This window comes from Apodemus sylvaticus, chromosome 17 (genome assembly GCF_947179515.1).
Source record: "Apodemus sylvaticus chromosome 17, mApoSyl1.1, whole genome shotgun sequence".
Classification (NCBI taxonomy): Eukaryota; Metazoa; Chordata; class Mammalia; order Rodentia; family Muridae; genus Apodemus; species Apodemus sylvaticus.
This window is the reverse complement of record NC_067488.1, coordinates 77,383,072-77,392,445: the sequence shown is the minus strand read 5'-3', so window position 1 is coordinate 77,392,445 and position 9,374 is coordinate 77,383,072.

Genomic DNA, 9,374 nt, shown 5'->3' with positions numbered 1-9,374 from the left:
AAAATAAAGAGACTTCAAGGCTCTTGGGCATGTAGGGAACAGTTCCAGCTCAGAAGTCCACAGAGGCAGCATGAGGCTCTTGCTCAGTCTTGCTCTGGCTCCTCCCAGTGAATATATTGAAGGATTCAAGGTGTATGCTCGCCACAATGCTTGGGTGAATTTCCTTTCCAGATTCCTCTCTTACTTAAGCCTCTGTCTTTAGTCGTTGCTGGGGTCCCCCTTGGCTCCAGGATTCACCTGGGGTAAGCATGTCTCCACTGCTGTGGGTGCTGTTATTTTCTGGCTGGTTCAGATCCCATTGAACCCTGCTCCTGGAATTGACTCCTACTTCTTGAGTACACCAAAGTCTTTCTGAACTCTCAGCCATTGACTCCTCTCCATGTGGCTCTCTACAGCATTTCTGTCCCATTTCTTCTCCAAATGCAGCTTCATCCAGCAGTTTGGCTATGCTGGGGTTCCCAGGCCCACAGCACCATGGGTGCTGGCAAAAGGCATGACTCAAGGCCTCAAAATAATCTATATCCCAGGCCCATGCCTGTTCTCAGGTCATGTCTGGAGGTATGTGGTACTCTGGATCGTCCTTCCTTCCAACATCTCTTCCAAGGGTGATGCAGAAGCCCTAACTTCAGCTTTTCAACCAAGTAGCAGATTTTAACAGGTGACTTTCTCCAGATTATATTCTGAGAAAATTTGAAAAGATAATTTACATATATTTATCTATTATATGATATCCTGTATGTTTCTCCTTGTAATAGTATTTAATATTACCTCAGGAGTGGTGGCAGATTTAGCCTATATATTATTAGTATCAACATATGAGGCTGCTAAATCTACAGAGATAAATTTATCAAATACATTCAACTGATATCTGTTTTATGATAGCTGCCTTGTGTATTTTGCCTGTATTCAAAGACAGAATGGCAATTCAGTGACTGAGGATGTAGCTCAATGGCAAACACAGAGGGATAGACCTTCTTCTAATCACCTAGGGATCCTTCTCCAATATTGACCATATAATGGATTCCAAATCAACAGATACAAGAAAATTGAAATAACAGCTTATATCTTGTCAGAGCACCATGGATTAAAGCTGCCCTGCAACCACAGCAGAAACACTAGAAAGTCTACACAAATCTCTGTTCACTGATCTCTAGTTTGGGAAAGAAATAAAGGAAGAAATTCAGTTCTTTTTAGAATGCAACTAAAATGAAGACACATTTATGAGACAAAATGAAAATAGTCCTAAGTTGATAGAACAATGCCTACATAAAGTAATTAGAAAATTCTCATAATGGCGACATATAAGTCATATTAGTTAGGGTTCTCTAGAGTCACAGAGCTTATGGAATGTCTCTATACATTAAGGTAATTAATTGTAATGACTTACAGTCTGAAATCCAACCAACCCAACAATCGGCAACTGTGAATGGGAAGTCCAATAGTCTAGTAGTTCCAGTTGACATTCTGTACAAGCAGGAATCCTGAAGAGGTAGGTTCCAACACAAATGCTGGCATGTCAGTGCAAGCAGGCAGAGAGTTAGTCCTCCTTCTACCCCTGTCCTTATATAGGCCTCCAGCAGGAGGTGTGTCTCAGATTAAAGATGTGTGCAACCAGGCCCGGGTCTGGAACTTGTGTTGTCCCAAGTTGACTTTGAATTCAAAGATCTTATTGTCTCAGTCTCTCAGGATTAAAGGTGTGGACTACTTTGTCTGGGGCTAAGGTTTGCATGGCCACTCTGCTTCAAGATCTCCCTGCTAAGATGGAGATCAGAAGCCTGTGCCTTCCAGTCTCAAGATCTGGAACACAGGTGTGCCCTCCACTTCCGGATTATCTTTCATTTCACACATTGTCATGTTGACAGCCAGGAATAGCCATCACAATAAAACAACTGAAAGCTCTAGAAAAAAAGGAAAGAATCAAGCATCACTAATAGGAGTAGAAATCAGGAAATAATATAAATCAGGCCCCAAAAGAATCAGTTAGAAACAAAGAAAACAATGCAAAGAATCAACCAAACCAAGGGCTGGTTCTTTGAGAAAATCAACAAAATAGACAAACCTGAGTCAAATTACCAAAGAGATAGAGACACAGAATCCAAAACAAAATCCGAAATAAAAAGGGAGGCCTGACAACTGACAGTGAGAAAGGTCAAAGAATCATTATTAGGTCTTACTTCAAAAACATGTACTCCACAAAATTGGAAAATCTTAACAAAATGGATGATGTTCTTGACATATACTACTAACCAAAGTTAAATCAAGATCAGGCAAACCCTTTAAATAGCCCAAAACCCCTAAAGAAAGAGGAGCAGTCTTTAAAAGTCTCCCAGACAAAAAAGGCCCAGGGATAGATGGTTTTGGTGCAGAAATCTACCACACTTTCCAAGAAGAGCTAATTTCAATACTCCTCAAATTATTCCACAAAATAAAAACAGAACATGTCCAAACTCATTCTATGAATCTACAGTGACCCGGATACCTAAACTATTCAAACTCCCAACACAGAAAGAAAATGTCAGACCGATTTTTTTTATGAACATTGATACAAAAAATATTCAATAAAAATTCTAACAATATGAATGCAGGAACATACCAAAGAATTTATCCATCAAGGTCAAGTAGCCCCATGATGTGGATCCCATGCACCCAAACACTGACCAAAATGCTTGGTATCCGAGTGTGAGTATGCAGGAGATGTGATGCTGTACTGTCAGCAGGCTGAGGCTAAATCAGAACTTGATTCCTAACAACATAGTTGATTTTTTTCTATGTGCTTTACTCTTCAAATGGAACCAGACTTTGCCAGGGAGGCTGAAGTGAAATCCTTTGTAAACCCATTTCCAGAAGGTGTGGAGGAATCCCTGAATGAAACCCCTGGTGCTCATGTGCCAATATACAAGAAATGTGATCCAGACCCAATTTCTTTTTTTTTTTCAGGTGCTCTCTGTTTGCTATCTTTTCTAAGTATCTCTGGGGTGTGTTGAATCTCTAAACTCTCAGAAGATTTGCCATCCATGTTGACTCAGCAGAGGGATTTCTCAAAGTTCTCAAGTTTGCTTCCTGTGTGTTGGTTATCTTATGGCCCAGCACACATGAGAACCAGATTTCCTAAGACTGTTGGAAAACTTCTTTCAAAAAAACACCATTTATTCCTCTGACCTAGGCTCAAAAGACAAAAGAAGCAGGAAAAAACAGAGCAAAGCTTCTTAAATTAAGATCCTATCACTCTGGATGCAATTGTCTAGACTTAAACATTATAGGCGATTGATGAAACAGGCAAAGGGTAAAGTGCTCATGGGCAAGCAAATATCTTTGGGGAGACTACTTTAAAGAGTAAAAGATCATATAGAATGATCTTTCAATCACTATCTTTCCTGAAAGGGAATATATTAGAATGACTTACAGGAGGCAGTCTGCCTTAACCACAACAGCTGTATAGGAAGCAAAGTACAAGAATCCAGACATTCTCAGTTCCTGAAGCTGGAAGTCTCTGCTGGTCTTCAGTAGAAGATGGAATAACGGAAAAGGAAGTTCTAAGCCAGCTAAGTAATAAGACTTGCTATCTAGGAGAGAGCAAGCAGGCAATGCGAAAGCTTTCTTCCTCTGTGCTCTAATATAGGACTCAGGATGAAGGTGTGGCCCAAATTAAAGGTGTGTGTTCCTGATTCAATCTCTGGATTAAAGCTGAGTATCTTCTGCTGGGTGTGGTGTAACATGCCTTTAATCCTAGCACTGGGGGAGTGAATCATGCAGGTGGAAATCTGTGAGGAGCTAGATCTACAAATTGGGTTTCAGGATAGACAGTGGTTTTACAGAGAAACCCTGGTTGATGATAACAACAACGATCACAAAATTCTGTGGCTTTCTTGTTCCTTATTCAGATTAAATGCCTGTGTCTTTCAAGTTCAAAAAGATCTGCATTAAAGTCCAGTCTTCCAACTTCAAAGACACTGATTACTTTCTACATACTAAACAAAAATCCCTTGAAGGTGTGTCCTCAAGTATTGGAATTTTGGTTAATTGTAGATTTAATCATGTTGACAACAAAGAATAGTGACTACAGAGAGGGTTTCATGGAAAAATATAGTATGAGCAGGCCCTTTCAGACCCAAGAATGACACCATGAGATTTGAAATGATGGACAGCAGTAGTCCAATTTATCAGTCCATTTATCAGTGACAAATACCAGGAAATCTTGAAACTCATTTCTCTCGCTGGATATCAGGTGAGTGGTCAGATTCTCCAATTTATTTTCCTACTTCTTGATAACAATTGTTTGGGGAAGGATATTCATGGCATATCCCAGCCTCTGTAGGCTAGAGGAGCACAAGTAAACTTGCAAAGCGGGAAGACATATAGAATGCACAGACCAGGTTGAGTACCATTGAGAAAGAGAGCACACCTGGAATCCAGTGAGACATAACATACTTTGGGACAGGCTTGAAATGCCTGCTCTGTGGATCTCAGCTTTCCCATCATTCTGTAGAAATTTGGGTATCTAAGCAAACAGGCATTTTGGCTCCCTCCCAATGCATGCTTGTGATGACCTCAAAGATGGCCTCTCTCTAATTGTTAGTAACTGCACAGGGTGCAACTTGGTTTCAGAGCCCCCAATTATGAAGCTACAGAAACCAGAAAATATAGCAGAGTCCCCAAGCACCTATATGCAGTGTTCATAACCAGATTCCCAATCATGAATTCTAGGCTCATAAATGTGGATAACATAGTTGCATATGGCAAACCATTATAAAAAGACTGAACAATTCATCCACCATAAAGATTAAAGCAATCTAGAGCTGGAAAAAATATCCAGCTTTTGATTCTGACAGTTATTTGGCTGCATTAGAAATATGGCTGACAACCAATCTGCTGATTCAGTAAGATCAGGGGATCATTCTCAGAGCTATGGTTGTCAGAGGAGGTCTGAGAATGTAAGGCCTCATACGAAAACTTTGCTCTGAGTTACTTTACTCTCATAGCTCTTGTACCTATAAAAGCGAACTGGAGGGTAAAATGTTGAACTGATATAAATTGGGAAATATATCCTCCCTGACTCTTTATGGAATCCTCTTGACCCCAGGTTACACCCCCATGGTCAGTAAGCGGGAAATGTAAAAATTCGCAATGTAATAGCTTTGGACTAACTAGTTTGTGTCTTTGGGGTGGACAAACTAATGTACTAGAATCCTCACCTTTCAGGAATTATTAATTCACTGTGTCAGCATTTCCTGTTACCAACTACTGGGAAGTCAGGCTCAAGTGTGCCTGCTTCAGGATTTTTCACATCACTGTTCCATGAATCACTGTGCCTTTCCCAAGACGACATCTTCTTTGCTGGTTTACAGTGAGATGGAAAGCCATCTTCCTTTGGCCTCTCTCTCATTTCTCTAAGCTCCCCATTCTCCCTGTCAAGTAGACTCCTCCTCCATCTTGCAGACATAAATATGGGTGAACTCTCTAGGGACTAATTGAAAGCCCTGAGAGCAGTGGGTGCTGTTACATCACTGATGACATCACAGGGGATGCCTAGAGCTCTCCAGGATACACTAGAATGTTCAGACTAGGGATTGTTTATGTCATGGGGAACAGGCTTTGCCTTCCTGTGAATGCTCTCCCTCTACTGAACAGAAGCTGAGCAGCCCATACCGGGAGACACTCCTGGGACACAAATGTTGATCACCTCTCTTTCCAAAACCAGAGGTCTCTGCCACTGAGATTTGTCAGTGTCAGAACAATGGGAAAGTGGTGTGCTTTATTTCCAAATGTGTTAACGGTTGAGAACTGGGACAGGATGGAGAGAAGAGCCAGTCCATCAAGTCGGCAGCAGAAGACTTGAGATGTCCACTTTCTTCCTAGACTTTGGCCACATGAACTTGTTAGAAGGCAGTTCCAGGGACACCTTCAGCATGTGTAGATTCAGGAAGGGAGGGACATTCTCAGGATGGTCTTGCTTGGAGATAATGCCTGCGGAGAGGGATCTGGAAAACAAGATGAGTCAGATGTGACACTCTGACCAAGAGACAAAAACAAAAGGTAGAGTGTATTCTCTGTATTCTATGTTCTGCAAGTCAGTCTGTGAGATACAGATATCTCTAGACAATCCCCAACATATGTTTGTCCACCTCTGTCAACAAATGTCAAATTCTACATGACCCAAACAGCTCTTGTCTGTCTCCTTAGAAATATGTCCAAATATGTTTCAAAATTGGAAATTTTCATGGAAAATAATACTGATAAAATTGTAGACATGTTAAACATTTCCAAACTAATTGAAGTGTTAAGAAATATTTTCTGACAAAATTGTAGATTTTCATGAAAAGTATTTCTGATAAAATTGAAAAAAAAAATATATATATATATATATATATAGTAAAATATGTTAAAATTGAAGAAGATTTTCCTGGAAAAATATACAGATAATATAAAGGATATAGAAATCATTTCTAAACAAAATAAAGAGGTAAATAGAAACATTTTCTGATACAATTGAATATTTATGTGGAAAATATTTAAAAAATTATTGAGGAAATATATAGAAAAATGTGGTAAAATTGAAGAATTTGTTGGTAAATAATAATGGTAAAATAGAAAACATAGATACTATATCTTAATTAGTTGACTAAGCACATAGAAGTACATAGAATCATATTTTAATGAAATTGAATATTTTGATGGAAAATATATCTGATAAAATTGAAGAAATAAGGATGTCATGGATTATAATACAGAAAAACAGTAAAGAAAATTCAATATTTCTAAAATTACTGAAGAAACAATTTCTGATAAAATTTAAGGTTTACATGTATACTATTTTTTATCAAATTGAGGAAATATATACAAAAACATGCTAAAATTAAAGGATTTGTTGGAAAGTAATAAAGGTAAAATAGTATACATAGGAAATATGTCTTCACTAATTGACCAAGCAGATAGAAAAACTTCCTGATAAAATTGTGGATTTTGAAGGAATATATTTCTGTTAAAATTGAAGAAATATTAAGTAAAATATTTAGATAGAATATTTTCATGGAAAATTAAAATTAAAATTAAAAAATACATACAAAAATTCTTAAATAGAAGATTTTCAGTGATAATAATACAGATAAAGTGGTAGATGTATTAAGCATTTCTAAAATAAGTGAAGTGGTCAGTAGAAACATTGCTTGATAAAATTGTATAAATTCATAAGAGAAAGTGCTAAAATTGAAGAATTTCTTGAAAAATAATAATGGTGAAATAATAAACGTCCAAAATATATCCTTACTAAGTGGCCAAGCACAAAGAAATATTTTCTAATAAAATAGAGGATATTGATGGAAAACATTTTTGAAAAAAATTGAAGAAGTAAAGAAAAAAGTGTTAAAATTAAAGATAGTCATGTAAAATAATACAGATAAAATGGTAGACATATTATACATTTCTAAACTTAATGATGTGTTATGTAAAAACATTTTCTGATAAAATTAAAGATTTTCATTTAAAATATTTCCGATGAAATTGAAGTGATATGTAGACAAATGCAATAAAGTTGAATAATTTAATAGAAAATAACCATGTTAAAATGATAAACATAGAAAATATGTCTTTACTAATTAACCAAATGCATAGAAAATTTTTTGGTAAAATTGGAGATTTTGAAGGAATATACTAATAAAATTGAAGAAATATATAGAAAAATGTGTTAAAATAATATCTTTTGTTGGACAATAGTAATGGTAAAACCTAAACATATCAAATTTATCTTTATTAAATGAACAAGCACATAAAATAATTTTCTGAAAAATTGAATATTTTTAAGGAAAATACTTCTGAAAAATTGAAAAATTATAGAAAATTTGTTGAAGTGAAGATTTTCATGTAAAAATACAGGTAAAATAATAAATATAGAAAACATTTCTGAACTACTTAAATAGTTAAGTAGAAGCATTTTATGATAAAATTGAATATATCCTTTGAATTAATTGCTGAAAAAATTATGAAGTATACAAGAATGTATTAATATTGAATGTTTTACTGGAAATATTATTTAAAATAGAAGAAACGCATAGGAAATAGAGTTAATATTGAACTTGGTGGAAAATAATAATGGTAAAATAGTAAACATATAAAATACATCTTTACTATTTGACCAAGCACATAAAATATATTCTAATAAAATGAGAGGTTCTGATGGAAAATATTTCTGATAAAATTGAAGAAATATAGAAAAATGTGTTAAAATTGAAGACTTGTCTATAAAATTATAGACATATTAATATGTCTAAACTAATTGAATTGGTAAATGGAAGTATTTTATGATAAATTTCAATATTTACATGGTATTTTGGAACTGGAGAAATATATAGAAAAATATATTAAATTTGAAGAATTTGATGGAAAAAAGTATTTACAAAACTATAAACAAAGAAAATATTTCTGTAGTAATTGAACAATCACATAGAAAATATTTCTGTTATAATTGGTAATTTTGATGGAAATATTTCTGACAAAATAGAACACATATATAGAAAGTGTTCAAATTGAAGATTTCCATGAAAAATGATTCAGATAACAGGGTAGACATAGATAGGATTTCTACACTACTTAAAGAGTTAATTAGAAATATATTCTGATAAAATTGAAAATTTTCAAGGAAAATATTATTGGTAAGATTGAGGAAATATATAGAAATATTGTTAAAATTGAATATGATTTTGGAAAACAATAATGGCAAAATATGAAACATGGAAAATATATCTTTACTAATTGAGGAAGTACATAGAAAATTTTATAATAACTTGGAAGGAATTGATAAAAATATTTCTGATAAAATTGAAGAAATATAAAAAATTATTAAAATGGAAGATTTTCATGGAAAACATTTCTAAACAAATTGAAGTGGGAAATAGAAATACTTTCTGACAAAGTTGAAGCTTTACATAGAATATATTTCTGAAACAATGAAGAAAGATAAAGAAAAATAATGTAAATCTGAAGAATTTGATGGAAAATAATAATGGTAAAATGGTTAACACAGACAATATTTGTTTAGTAATTGATCAAGCGCATAGAAAATTTTATGAAAAAAAATGGAGATTTGGATGGAAAATATTTGTGATAAAACTGAATACATAGATACATTGTTAAAATTGAAGCTTTTCATCTAAAATAATACAAATAAAATTGTATACATAAAAATTATTTCTAAAATAATGAAAGAGGAAATAGGAACTATTTCTGAGAAAACTGAATTTTTACATGCAAAATATTTTTCAGAATGTTGAACAAATATATAGAAAAATGTTAAAATTGAAGAATTTGTTGGAAAATAATAATGGTAAAATAGTAAAAGTACAAAATAAATTTATTTATTTAGTTTAGGGATATGTCCTAAG